The 14467-nt window shown below is 50.0% G+C and overlaps 1 pseudogene; it reads left to right on the top strand.

Moving 5' to 3' along the window:
* Positions 1 to 9107, top strand: LOC134757279 (golgin subfamily A member 6-like protein 9; annotated as a pseudogene).
* The last annotated feature ends 5360 nt before the right edge of the window (positions 9108 to 14467 follow it).

The following is a 14467-nucleotide window of genomic DNA, read 5'->3' as shown; positions in this document are numbered from 1 at the left end:
TGCCACCTGTGGCTCAGTCACACAGCTGCCTTGTAGGTGACTGGAGGCATTCAGCAGTGCTCACTGGGATTTTGCTGATGTGGCCCCAACCCCGCCTCCCTCCCCACCCCACGATGTCAGAAAAAACACAACAGGGGAAATTGGCCGCAGCCAAGAAAAAGGTAAAACGCACCAGGTCATGGCCCCCAACCCAGCCACAGATCCCCTCCGATGACAAGACCGGTGGCAGAGTCCATACCACTCCTGAGGCATACCAGACTAGGCCCCCCAACCCCAGCGCCTCTGGGCTCCCCACACCAAAGTCTTGTCAGTCAGCCCCACCCCTTCAGCAAGGAGCCCAGTCCATGCCCTTGCCATTCACCCCAGGGTGACTTTGGGTGGGTGACTCCTGGGGCTCCCTGCTCCATACTCGGCCCTCACCTCCTGCCACCCCAAGCCCAACCTCCCTGGGCTCTTCGGGCTTGTGTCTCCCAGGACCTGGGTCCCCCAGCCCCCGGCCCCACCCTGGCCAGTCATCCCTGGGTGACTTTGGTGACTCCTGGGGCTCCCTACTGCAGACTCCACCCTCCCTTCTTGCTGCCCCAAGCTCGACCTCCCTGGGCTTCTTGGACTGGCGTCTCCGAGGACCTGGGTCAAAACCCTGTGTTTCCCTCCCCCATCGTGGAGCGGCGACTTGGGCATCAAGCCGATGTGGTCCCCTCCCCTGGGAGGAGTGGAATGTAGTGATGTCACAGTCCCACGAGGAACTGTCATTACTGCTGCAAGACCGGCCTTTGATCTTACAACCCAGTCCCCTAAGTTTTCTCCCCCCATTTCTGGTTCCTCTTGTTGCAGCACAAATTTCCAGCCGGAAGGGGAGTGGAGACTATGGGACCTCTGAGCAAGAAGTTTCAGGCTGCTTTACTCCCTGAACAATGTCTAATTCACAATGTGAAAAGCCTACACTTCCCCTGTGAGCTCAAAACATTGACAGTATCTCTGGGTGGCAATGGGAGAATGGGTTTGGTTTGGTTTTCTCCCAGGCTTCTACTTTCCAGAGAGACTTTAACATATTTTCTGAGTTCTCCACGGTTCTGGGACCAGACTGACCTTCAGTCAGTGGCCTCTGAAGTGAGATTTGCTCATCTTCTGTGGAATAGATCTTGGGAAACTGAACTTGACAGCTTGAATCTTCCTCATATCATCTCAACCTGGGGTACTTTGAGTGCCACAGGATAAATGTGGGACATCTTTCTGAAGCATCATTTTCCCTTGATTCTCTTGAGAAAAAACATTAATGTACTTAGGGATGACAGACACAGAGGTTTCCAAGCGTATACCAGACTTCTCTCTGAAATGAGGCTTGGGTTGTCCTCTTTCTGATAAATTCCCAGATTTAACAGAAAAGCTGCCTTCTGCCATGAGGACACATTGATATGAAAGTGTGAGAGGTACTGGTGTGCTTCTTCACACTAGCAGACCTGTGAGGATGTATGACTCTAAGCCACACGGCCTACAGTTCCTGCCTGCTTAATGTTTACTTTTCTACCTCTGCCCCTGGTTTTGGTCCCTGGCAGCTGCTGATTCATGGCAAAATCCCAGAGCTTGGAGGCAGAGGACTGAGTTTAAGTTCCAGTTTTGACTTTTTCTTTTTTTTTTTTTCTATCCATGATATCAGTCCCTCTCAATCAGTGACAACACCTTGTCCAATTGTTGGTGGCATTAAACCAGATGATATATAAGGGTATTTTGTCAAAACTGTAAAGGAGGATGTGGCTGTAGGGGCTGATCATTCTCATGAGTGTTACTGCTCTTCTCTCCCACAGTTAAAAGAATATTGGCAGAGGAAGAGCCCTGGCATTCCAGAAGGAGCTAACAGGAAAAAGAAAATCAATGGCAGTAGCCCTGACACAGCCACTTCTGGTGGTTACCACTCACCTGGGGATGTGAGTCTTGGCGGGCCAGGGTCCTGGGGACAGGGGGCCCAAGGGGCAGTAGAGGGTAATTGTTAAGATTGTGGATGGACTGTTGGGTACTGGTTAAGAATTCTGGGTTTGAATCCTGCCTCTCTATCTGCTAAGGATTGATTAGGGATTGATTAGCATATGATTTAGTGTAAGTTGCTTGAGGTCTTTTGGCCTCTCTTTTCACATCTGTATAATAGAGGTGGTATTTTTTGACTTCCGTTTGTGAAATTTAAATCAGATTTGTTATTGTTGCTTTTATGTGAATCCTTAGTACATGGCCTGCTGCAAACACCCAGGACACCCAGAAAATGGTCATTGCTGTTTGATTTTCCTCATCCCCAGTCTCAAGGGGAAGCCAGGCCAATGAGAAGAGCCACTTGCCATCAGGCTGTCCCTTTAGGAGTCACTGAAAGGGCCCCAGGGTGGGATGGTGGGGAGATAAGAACCACGAGAGAAGTTGGCACAAAGGAGTTACGGGACAAAGGGTCCAAGATAGGCAGAAAAGAAGCTTTTGCCAGTTGATGGGGGAAGAAAGGAAGTCAGAGGGCTTAGACAGTGAGGGGGGACAGAACATCTCCATGTGCACTCTCATCTCTTGCAGTCAGCAACAGGTATCTACGGGGAGGGCCGTGCATCCTCTGCTACCCTGGAGGATCCAGAGGTAAGAGGCCCTGGGCTGAGGTGCAGTGACCCTGCAGGCCAGCCCTCCAACCTCCTCCCACAGCAGGGGCTTGTTGCCCCTCTGCCAGCTGAGGCAGCCCACACACCCCCACCAGCCCTAATGATTATTCTCTCTACCCCTCCCCACAATCTTCCTCCAACTCCTCCTCTCTGCATGCACCTCAGAGCCAGTACCAAGAACTAGCAGTGGCCCTGGATTCAAGCTCCGCAATAATCAGTCAACTCACTGAAAACATCAATTCACTGGTAAGAGTCCAGTGGGGTCCCCTGATTCCAGCCGGTCAATCCTGGACTCCAGTTTCCTCTTCGGGCCCTGAAGAAAGGGGCTAGGGGCCCCTGATGCCAAGGACCAATGGGGAGCTGGGGCACCCAGGCCTCACCTGGAGGGACCCCAGAGCACAGAACATGCAGCATGGCTCTTCTGCACTGCCCTCTTTGCTGACTCTCTTCTCCAGACACCCCTGCTCTAGTCCTTGCCACACATGCCCTGGGTTTGTCGCCTCTCAGGGAAGCACTAGCCTGACTGGTTGTCAGGGGCCTGTATTTCTGCCCTGCCTCAGTCCCTAATTTGCTTTTTGAGTCTGGACAAGCCATCTCTCCTCCTTAGGCTCGTGTTTCTGGAGGAGGTTAGAGAGTATCAAAGGTCTCGGTTAGCTCTGAAAGTCAGAGATTTAAAGGCCTCTAGAATGGAAACCTCAGGGCCAAGGGCTCCTGTCTGTCCTTTGCTGTCTTATATCTCTGCTATGAAGATCTGTTCCTGGCCTATACATGCTCAGTAAATGTTTGTTGAATGAATGAACCTTTCTAAATCACAAGCTGGCAGAAGGGAGGTGGGACTTTCTCAAACTCTGCCTCTAGAGGTTCAGCAGCCCCTCTCTCCAGGGCCCTCTCCCCCCTGTGCTTTGGGCAGGTTCGCACATCAAAGGAGGAGAAGAAGCATGAGATACATCGGGTACAGAAGCTTCGGGGGTACCAAAACCAGACGGGTAAGATGGGGCTGGCATGACCTGGGAGAAGGACTGGCATCAGAGGGCTGTGGGGGTGACTTAGAATGCCCCAGGGAGGTGGGTGGATGGAAGGGCTTTGAGGCAGAGAGAAAGAGGTCTGTGCCAGGAGACGGCAAGTGTTGTCATCTCCATGAGCCTCAGTGTCCCCATCAGTAAAGAGGGAGGAGTGCCCATTGTCAGCCACCCACAGTGCTCTCTATCTGAAAGTGACTTGGAAGATTGGCTGCCATCCGGGTGTGAGGAGTCATTAGCAGTGAGGCCAAGTTTGGGAAGCCTGAGAGGAGGAGCTGTCCACCAAAGGGAGGATTTTTTTTTTTTTGAGAATCCAGAGGTCCTTATTGTCTGCTTCCTTTCTCAGCTGAACCCCTGGCCCCAGAGCCCCCAGCAGGGCCCTCTAAGGTGGAGCAGCTACAAGATGAGACCAACCACCTAAGGAAGGAGCTGGAGAGTGTGGGAAGACAGCTCCAGGCTGAGGTGGAAAACAATCAGATGTTGAGTCTCCTGAACAGGAGACAGGAGGAGAGGCTACGTGAACAGGAGGAGAGGCTACGTGAACAGGAGGAGAGGCTATGTGAACAGGAGGAGAGGCTACGTGAACAGGAGGAAAGGCTGTGTGAACAGGAGAAGCTGCCAGGGCAGGAGAGGCTGCTGGAAGAGGTGGCGAAGCTGTTAGAACAGGAGAGGCAGCAGGAGGAGCAGGAGAGGCGGCAGGAGGAGTAGGAGAGGCTGCTGGAGAGGGAGAGGCTGCTGGACGAGGTGGAGGAGCTGCTGGAACAGGAGAGGCTTCGGGAGCAGGATGAGAGGCTGTGGCAGCAGGAGACTCTGCGGGAGCTGGAGAGGCTGCGGGAGCTGGAGAGGATGCTGGAGCTGGGGTGGGAAGCCCTCTATGAGCAGTGGGCGGAGTCACACAGCAGCTTCGAGGAGCTGGTGCGTTTCCCCACCTGGGGAGGCTGCCCTCTTCCCTAGCCCTCAAGGCCTTTGTTTCCCCACCTGTAAAATGGGGCATTGTAGCCTTCACATGAAATGGTACTTCTAAAGGCACCTGTGAGCCAGAGCCCTGCTCTGATGGCTGTGGGAGAGAGGGGATGATTTTTCTAACCTGCCTCCACCCTTCCCGGTGCCATGGGAGGCAGACACTAAGTTCTGGGGTCTCCAGTTTTAGTGGGTGGCCACTGATTGTTTCTCTCTGTCCAGAACAACGAGAACAAGAGCGCACTGCATTTGGAGCAGCAAGTAAAGGAGCTGAAGAAGCCGGGTGAGCTGAAAGAGACTGTAATCTCCGACCCATCCAAGAAGATGTGGGAGGCAGGCACCAGCCTCTCGGGAGGGGAGGTGCCAGGCCACAGGCAGCTGCAGCCTGAGGGCAGGTGACCCCAGCACCCTCCAGGGCAGTCCTATGACTGTTTCTGCTTCCGGCCCTCTGACTTTTAGAGGTGGGTAGCCCTGGGGTCCTCCCAGGTCTGGACATCATCATCCCAGCTAGAGGCATGGAGCCCCCCAATCACAGAGGAAGAGACAGTGGTATAAGAGGCTCCTTATGTTGGGTGTGGTGGCTCACACCTGTAATCCCAGCACTTTGGGAGGCTGAGGCAGGACAATCACTTGAGGTCAGGAGTTTGAGACCAGCGTGGCCAACATGGCGAAACCTCATCTCTACTAAAATTTTTTTTAAAAAAAATAATTAGCCGGGCCTGGTGGTGCATGCCTGTAATCCCAGCTACTCGGGAGGCTGAGACACGAGAATCACTTGAGCCCGGGAGGTGAAGGTTGCAGTGAGCTGAGATTGCACCACTGCACTCCAGCCTGGGACACAGAGTGACACTGTCTCAAAACAAAACAAAACAGAAAAACAAGACTCCTTAGATTCAAACTGGATTCCGGCCTTGGTTCCACTGGTCATAATTCAACTACTTTGCATCTCTAAGTCTCTGTTTCTTTAACTTCAAAAGGAAGTTAGCCTTTTCCTTGCAGAGGTGCTGAGGATTAAATGAGATAATACGTGGAAACATTAGGCATGTAGCACACTTAGCAGATGGTGGTTGGCTCCCCCTGCTTTTCCACCAGTCTGTGGTCTACAGTTTAAATGCTGGGAAAAAGGACGTGAGATTTGAGGCTGGGGAAGGAGGCATGGGGTTCTAGGCAAGGGAGGCAGTCTCTTAGGGCTGGAGCAAGGGGCCACGGCTTGGGCAGGCCACAGAGCCCCAAAGTGCCCTCGCTACCCTATTAATGGGCCAGGAATCTGGAAGCCAGCCACCACATGCCCTCATGCCCAGGGTCTTCCGGCAGGTGGAGCTGAAGAGCCAAGAGGCTCCGAGTCTGCAGCAGCAGCAGGACCAGTACCTGTGTATTGCTCTAGGAGCCCCGATCCCACAGGAGCTTGGGTGTGGGGACAAGCAGGGTGGTGAGTAGAGCCCTCAGGCGGGGTGGGCAGGCAGGAGCAGGGGAGGCTGGCACTGTGCTCAGATTCCCACCCCTCTCCGTCTCTCTGAAGATCTTAGTGAGGTGAGCCTCACTGATAGCGTGGAGGCGGCACCAGGAGAGGACAGGGAGGGTTCTCCCCATGACAACCCCACTGCACACCAGATCCAGCAGCTGCTTCCTCTAATGCAGGACTCCCCAGGAGCACCCAGGCTTGGGTGGAGAAGCTGTTGGTACAGGAGAGGCGGCAGGAGGAGCAGGAGAGGCTGCATGCCATTCTTTTCGGGCTGCCGAGAACAGGGAGATAAACATCACCATCATCTAAGAGCTGGTCAAGAAATTAAAAAAAAAAAAAAAGTTAAGGGGTTAATCTCCCACACAATTCATTTACTTCATTTGAATGTTAGAGCCACTTATGTTTATTTGTGTTTCTAATTTATAGTTTAAATTTATTTGTGTTTCTAATTTATTGTTTAAATTTATTTGTTTCTAATTTATAGTTTAAATTTATTTGTAAAAGGTTAAATGAAAGTGGGTCTTTCTCTCATGTTCACTCTGGCATCTTTTAGCATTTTTTAAAATTTGATAATTATAAGACGTTAGCATGCATATCAAGTTTGCCCTTATGTGGTGGGAGTTCAAACACACAAAGACCCACTATATGCACACAACTGTTTTGCTGGTTTGGGATAGGCTGCCATGCTTTTTTAATGTTAGTACAGCATGTATATTCATTACGGAATTCAGATAAAATTTCCTTATGTTCTGCTGTTATGTTTGATCGAATCCTAATCACAGTGAGCTCTTCATTAGCTCAACATGTGGTTTGCCCTCAAGTGCGCGGTCTATTACTTTGTAATATGCCACTGTGAGTACTGACATTTACAGTTGTTTAAAGGTGGAGCACTAGAAACAGCCTTTCCCCCTTTTTCTGTGTATTGGGGATGGGAGTAATAACATTTTGGGGAGGTTTTTAAATCTCCCAGAAGAGGAAAGTAGCCTGCTCTGGCAGGTGTGTGCAGGATAGAATATGTTTCATTTGTTCCGGTGCCAAGAATGAGCACTGTACTATGGTAGTTCCCTTAGGATTTGTATGTGCTCTGGGATCATGAAGATACTGCCTCATGAGCTGTGGCAGTTGTCCTCTTTTTTGACGACCTGAAAAGGGATTATTTCTGAGGAATGAAAGGCTCCCATCATGACTGTGGATGTGGAAAACCTTTTCTAGCTGAGAGCATTTATATCTACAATACATTTTAAAGTCAGAGTTTGTGTTCCCTGTTTTAATCACATGACTACATGTCCCAGTACACAAAAGGGCACTGGTTGGCATTCTCCTTAATGTATTTAGTAAAGATCAGAAGAAATCCTTTAAGAGTTTAAATGTCCCTGGAACAGGCATATACAGGCTCTAGTCAAGAATGAATTCGAGTGAAGGAAAGCTGTGTGACACCTGGCATTCCTCTATGTTCATGGAGCTTATTTGAGGCTAGAAGATGGATTTTACCATCTAGACCTCTCTGGCTAATAGCTAGTCTTCAACCATCTGACACTGGAATTTACTTCTTTTCCTTGAATGGAGAACACTTTAAAAATAATAACAAACATTATTATAAACTAATATATGTGAGAGTACCTAGTTGAAACAAAAAGGAGTTTTAGTAGACAGCATTATACTACATTTGAAAATCAAGGAGCAGTTTATGCAACTTAAAATGTTTACAAACTGCAGCGCAATCTACTGTTTGTGACTGTCAAAGTGTCATGAGGAAAGTGTCTATACAATCACAGAGTTATATTTCCTCACAAAGTTCTTTACGTAGAGTGAAATATGTTTTTATACCTCTCAGTTTCAGTTAGAGGCATATTTTGTGTAATATTTATGGCTTAAAATGGACTAAAGGTCCTGTTCTTGCCTTTTCTGAACTTGCCGCTTTTGCATTCTTTGAGTTCAGTTTAAAGACACTTACTTTAACTCCATTTTAAACCCTCGGGCTAGAAATCGTACCACTGTTAATTAGCCACGTTATTTGGTCTAACAGTTTTTCTTTTATCATTGTGAAACTGAGCTTATCTAATACATTGATAAATTATTTCCAAGGTATTTTTATAGTTCAAATCGCTTCACTTTTACCCTGACACATATAAATGACTAGGAATGACCTTCAGATAGCGTTTAGCACCTGTAACCAATCTGACAATAATGTGTTCATCAGGCACCTGTGGATTAAATCACATACTGGCATATTTAAGCTGAATGTCAGTCTGAAAAATAAATGTACTATATTAACTCAAATACCACTCTCTGTGTAGGTATTTTGTCATATGTTTAAGAAAAAGCTAAAGAGAATGGAAATCCTATGACAATAACTCAAGTCTTTCTTCAAAGTGCGTGCAGTCTCTTGCAGTACCTCATTCAGCCAAGTATTTGTTCTCTTCCTCATTCAGGATAAGGCAGCTTTCAATTTGCTTAGAAGGCAACATTAGAAGGTTAGAGTTCAGCAGAAAGATAGAATTTAAAATGTGACTTCAACTGAATAAATTTGAATTTCTTTAGGGAGTAAAGAATCAAAACACCTATTTAAAGACTGCAAAATATGATAATTATTTTTAAAGTAATTGATTAAACCTGGTAGGTTTTCCCAAAATGAAAAACAATCAGTTCTAAAACCAAAGCTGATTTTTAGAAAATGTGAAAATGTAAGTCAACCCTATCCATAATAGATTCTCTAAAACCTTATCTTACAGTCACTTTCAAGTAACTATTCAAAAATGTAACTGCTATATTAATGTCTTAAAATAATTTAAAACATTTTAAAATATGAATACTGTAGTTTAAAACAAAGAATCTAGGGGAAGGAAAAGTAGACAAAGAAATGCCAATTCCAGTCCAAAGCTGTATTTGCCAAGTTTTCTTAGAATGACTTTTACCGATTTATGAATTCTTATACACAGAATGCATGATGGAAATACTGATTTTTGTCTAAAGTGGCATTATTGACTGCTTCTGTGATGCTACTGTAATGTAATACATTATTAAATTGTTTCAAGGTGCTGTTTTGCCTAAAAATTTTGTGTGTCTTGAAAACTATAGTATTGGGTATTGAGACTCTGCAAATTCTGGGCATGCTTGGCATGAGGTAATCGGTTTTTATTCTTACAAAATTGTAACTATGTAAGTGTGTTTATTAAAAGAACACAAACTAAAAAAGTGACAGGAATTAAAAAAAGTTGTGGGATGAAAAAGTTACGGGATAAAAAATACTGTGGACAAGCTGTGGCAAAAAACATTGTGGAAAAAAAGTAAAAAAAAGTTTTATGAAAAGTATTTTTAAAACATTCTGAAAAAGAAGTTACGGGACTTAAAAAAACATCATGGGATAAAAATAAAAATAAATAAAAGCAGGCCCCTGTCAGCATAAGCCGGGAGAAGTGGGTCTGGAGTCTTCACCCCCACCATGTCCCTACAACCCCTTCCCAGTCACCCCTTTACCATTAGGGTAGCAAGACAAGACCCCTGTCTAATGGAGGGAGACAAAGAGACCCTTTACCACCTTGACCAAGGCTGAGTCCTTACATTTCTGGATGATGATGTTATTTAAGAGCCAGAGGTTGGTGGAGTTGGTTTGTTTGGAGGAGGTCTGACGGCCTCCTTACTCTCACCAAAGCAACTTTTCCCTCAGCGGGGCTCCCATCTTCTTACTCAGAGAGGCAGCTGAGGCGGGACAGTGGAGTTAACTGTAGACCAGGCCAGGGCACAGGCTGCTGGGGTGGCCCCCCTTCCCCCTTGTGCATACTGTATCTGTGTAACGTTCTGTATCGTACCTAGCGGAGGTTGCAGCTGGCATATGAGGAAGAGGTTCTTATAATTATTCGCTGCTGGGAAACTTATTTATTGCTAGCATAGGAGCGAGGAAGGAGGCGGGGATGGGGTCATGGCTCCCTGGTGATGGGACTCCTGTTTTTTGTTTTTTTTTTGCTTTTGATTTTGGAATAAATGGATTTAGCCATACTGCTCGGCCTGGCATGTTCCCGTTTCCCTCACTGGGTCCTGCAGTTTGTCCCACTGAATGAGGAGCCCCAGAGTGTCTCAGCATGTCCAGATGGGCTGTTGGGGACCTTCCAGGCCTGTTACCTATATGCTGCCTGGTGACACCTGGTGGATTTCATGGGGACTGCCATGGCGCCTACGGAGTACAGTCTGGCCCTGACAGCCAACTGGTTGAGAAGCCTGATCTAGCTGTGGCAGGGAAGACAGATACCAGCGCCCAAGGGCACTGACTTCCATCCACCCCAGGTGTCTTCCGTTCTGTCCCCCTGCCTCCCTGTCCTGTCTGCACCAGGTGGCCTGTCTGTCCCTCCAGAGTGCCGGCTGCCCCGCAGGTTCCCTCCAGGCTGAGTTCAGGGCCCTGTCCCCTAGTGGCCAGAGCTGGCTTCACAGGGTAAGAGCCAGCTAAGCTCCAGGGACTTTCCAGGAAAAGTGTCCCTTGAAAAGGGTGTGACCTTTTCACTGCTCCCAGCAACACCCTAAAAATGGCTTGGCCTTTTCCCTCCCCTGAGCTCCATAGAGAACACAGCCAGCAGAGGACACATTCTCTGTCATCCAGAAATGGGTTTCTCAGCCGAGGGACAGCAGGACTGGTAAGAGACTGTCAGGCCACACAGCTGCCTGCAGAGCACCGCCATGCTTGGCCAGAAGGGCGGGAGGGATGGCGGGGGCTGGCTGTCCACAGGCCGCGCATGTCCCGGAAGCTCACTGGAGGTGGTGCACTTTGGAGGGGCGATGTCAGGAGACAGCTTCCTCTTGCTGGTCTACAAGACTCCACAAGCACAGCACGGGGACTGATTCCCAGTTCTAGAGGTGAGGCAGTTGGCCACATATATATATGTATATATGTGTGTGTGTGTGTGTGAGAATTTATAGCTATTTATAGAACAGGGCAGGGGCATACCACAGAGGGGGCACAAGTTTTCAGCAACGGTCACACCTGGACGTGTCAGCTCACCGCTACAACAGACTAAGTCACAGATGAAGGGGGCTGGCTTTGGGGCTGGGGGAGCCACTGTCAAGTCACAGGACACCCACCCAGGCAGGCTTGGAAAGGGAGGTCTCTGAGAAGAGGAGGAATCTGTTTAGAGGTCGAAGTGGGGCCTGGGGCTCTCAGGACAGGATGGACTTGCCTGATTCGATCAGCTGGCAGTTGGAGAGAAAGCAGAGAGAAAACGGGTTAGAGAAAAGCCAGAGCTGCTGAGGCAAGTGCAGAGTATGGGTGCGCTGCAGCAGCTGTGGGAGGGCCGGGGAGGGGAGGGCGTAGGTGTGGGCATGGCAAGGTTCCTGGAAAAGAGGGGCTGGAAAGGAAAGGGGAGGAAGATGGAGGGAGAAGCCAGAGCTTCATAGGTAGTGCCTGGGGACGGCGGCGGCCCTCCCTACCCCACACATGCTGGCCTGTCTCACGGAACCCAGGCAATCCACCCATCCACCCACAGTTCAGACCAACGCCAGCCCCCTCGGGCTTCCCTCTTCTGTGGTCCCCATGTCTTCCAACCCACTGGCCCAGGGCCACCTCTTGCTTGGAGAGCCCCATCCAACAGCCACCAGACCTGATAGAGAAGGAACACTGATTGAACCAAAATGGTGGAGCTATAAGGGATGGCTGGCTGGAGTGAATGCCAGAGGCCCCTCTGGGCCATCAGAAACCCCAGGGTCCTCTGAGGGACCCTGGGGAAGGCAGGGAGGGCAGGTAGCCGGATGCCATTGGCCATAGACTTCTAAGTCTAACAGGGGAGCCTCAACTGGTTGGCGGGGGGCTGCAGGTTACATAGGTGAGGCTGGGCCCTTCCTGCTGGGAAAAGCAGAAGAGGGAGACTCCGTGGCAGGAAAGGGAAGTGAGCTCTCTAGGCGGAGCTCAGCTGGGCCAGCATGCACTGTGGTCCCCTTGGCTGAATAGCACAGGCGACCCCTAGAAGCAACAGGCCAAGGTGCGTGAGCCTGCTGGCCAGCAGTAGTGCTTCAGCAGGGGCCAGGGACCCTGCCTTCAGTCGCACGCTAGCAGCTATCATGGTACCTGGGAGGGAGGGAAGGGGGCTGTGTGTCCTTCCATGGCCTATGAAGTGTGTTGTGGGATGACCGCGTGTATAGGACTCTCAGGCTTTTATCCTAGATCACCACTAGATTGCTGACAGATAGAGGAGGTGGGACCCTGACTATCACCCCTAATCTGCAGTGGATTTGGCTCTCGGCACTCCCAGGCTGGGAGCTGGATACCTGCCCTGGCAGCATGACTCAGGCTGCATGACAGGTACGGCGTGCCCAGGATGATGTGCCCAGGCCTCTGGCCGCCTGAGTCCAGCCCCACACACAACCCCCTCCAAGCTCCCAGCCCCCATACCATAAACCATGAGCTCTGTGCCCTCTCTGATGGTTCCACATCTGCCACCTTGGGCATGGAGCCTGTTGTAAGAGCCCCCAGGCTCAGCCGTGGAGACCTTGAGTAGTGGCCCTGAGTCCCGTGGCTCACAGGGAGCAAAGTGAGACAGCCAACAGCACAAGGACAGAAAGAGGACAGAGCAAGTCTGCAGCTCCAGAAGGGAGGGGCAGGGAGCCTGGCTCTGAGGCTCCAGGTATGCCCCCTGTGTGGAGCTGGGGCAGTGGGAAGGGCAGACCATTCATGCAGCAGGCAGCGAGACATGTACCTACCATGGCTGACGCTCCTCAGGGGCCACTGATAGTGATTCTGAAAGACAGCTTCAAATCACATGGCAGGTCACATGCATGGGTGGGGCAGGCCTGGGGGTGGGGGACACACACACGCACATGCAGGAGTGTGCACACACATGCTGTGAGGCCCCACGGCCCGCATGCACACGCTAACACACATGCCCACATACAACATGCATACGTCACCCTCTCCGCCACCTCCCGGTGCCCAGCACCCTCACTGGCCGGCACGTGCCGCATGGATCTGGGGTGTGCAGCCACTCGGCACACTGAAGCACATGCGTGGGCAGAGTCACAACACAGATGCTCACCCGCACACAGAGGCATTTGCACCAGCTCCCTGCACACTCGTGCCTGGTGTGCTCAGAGGACCACCCATGCTGCTCAGGGAGACAGGGCTTGCTCACTAATGTCCAGCTGTCATTTCTCCACCTAAGAGCCTTCCATGGCTCCCTACTGCCTACAGCGTTGAATCCCAACAAGTCATACTTTTTGGACTTTGAAGGTTCTCCACCCTGTGCCCCACCCTCCCCACAGAGCTCTTCCTCATTCTGTCTCTGTTCCCTGCTTTGGCCAGTGGCTATCCTCAATGTGACCCACACTACACCTCTGCCCACACTGCAGCTCTTTACCCAGTGACCCTCCAGTTCCTCACCACGTATGCCTATCTCAGTCATGCCCCGGACTGCATTGAAGCCAGGCTGCCTTGAAGAAGCTCTCCCAGACTGCCCTTTTCCCCAAGGCAGGGTCATGATTTGCCAAAGGTTTCGTGTGTGTTAGCAAGCCTGGAGTCAGAGCAGGCATCAAACTTTACATCCCATATGTCACACCTCACCATAGATCTGGGTGCCAAATAGCCTGAAGAGTCTGAACTCACGTTGGAAGTTAGCAAAGTGCTCCTACAGCCGCATCTGCAGTTAACATAGTATCCCTATGGCCACTGTCTCCCTTGATCCCCACAGCCATCCTAGGAGAAAGGCAGAACGTCATTTGCTAGAAGGAATGCTGAGGCTCTGGGAGGGAAAGGGACTTGCCTAAAGCCCCAGGGTGAAGCAGCATCTCTGGACTCTCATAGACAGCCTAGAGCTGCCAGCATTCCCTTAGGATCTGTGCCCTCGGGCCTGGCTTAATTTTTTCCTCTGCAAAGAGCCATCTGTAGGGCCAGAGGCTGGCAAAGCCTGACTCATTACTGGACGCCAGTTCCTCTGCCTGACTTTCAGTGATTTCTACCTTACCCTGGGGTTTTATGTTGCTTGTCTCAACACTGTCACTTCTCATTCCTCCACAAGTTGAATTGCTCACTCCAGCCACTTGAAGCATGCTCTTCTTAACACAGTTAGCTCCAGGCACATGGTTGGTGCTAAAAAGGAAAAAAAAAAAAAGAAGAGCGTTATGTCAATTTCATTGATTAACAAAAGCGATGGCTCCACTGCAAAGCAAAGTTGATCCTCCTGGGCCTCTGAGTTCAAGAGCCTTTTAGACAAATGGCTCTGAGCTAAAACATGAGCATGCACGCATATGCATCTGTCTCGGTCTGATGAGATAATCTGGATACTTGGTTGTTATCCTTGAGCATTTTCCTGCCTCATTAATGCATGTGTAGCCAGCACAATAATAATCATAGCTAATAATGGCTACAGCTGAGGGCTTTCCTGAACCAGGCAGTGGTTTTAAAAACTTTTACCCCTAAAGCTGAG

The sequence above is a fragment of the Gorilla gorilla genome, chromosome 16 (genome assembly GCF_029281585.2).
Source record: "Gorilla gorilla gorilla isolate KB3781 chromosome 16, NHGRI_mGorGor1-v2.1_pri, whole genome shotgun sequence".
Taxonomy (NCBI): domain Eukaryota; kingdom Metazoa; phylum Chordata; class Mammalia; order Primates; family Hominidae; genus Gorilla; species Gorilla gorilla.
This window is presented reverse-complemented; position numbering and strand designations above follow the sequence as displayed.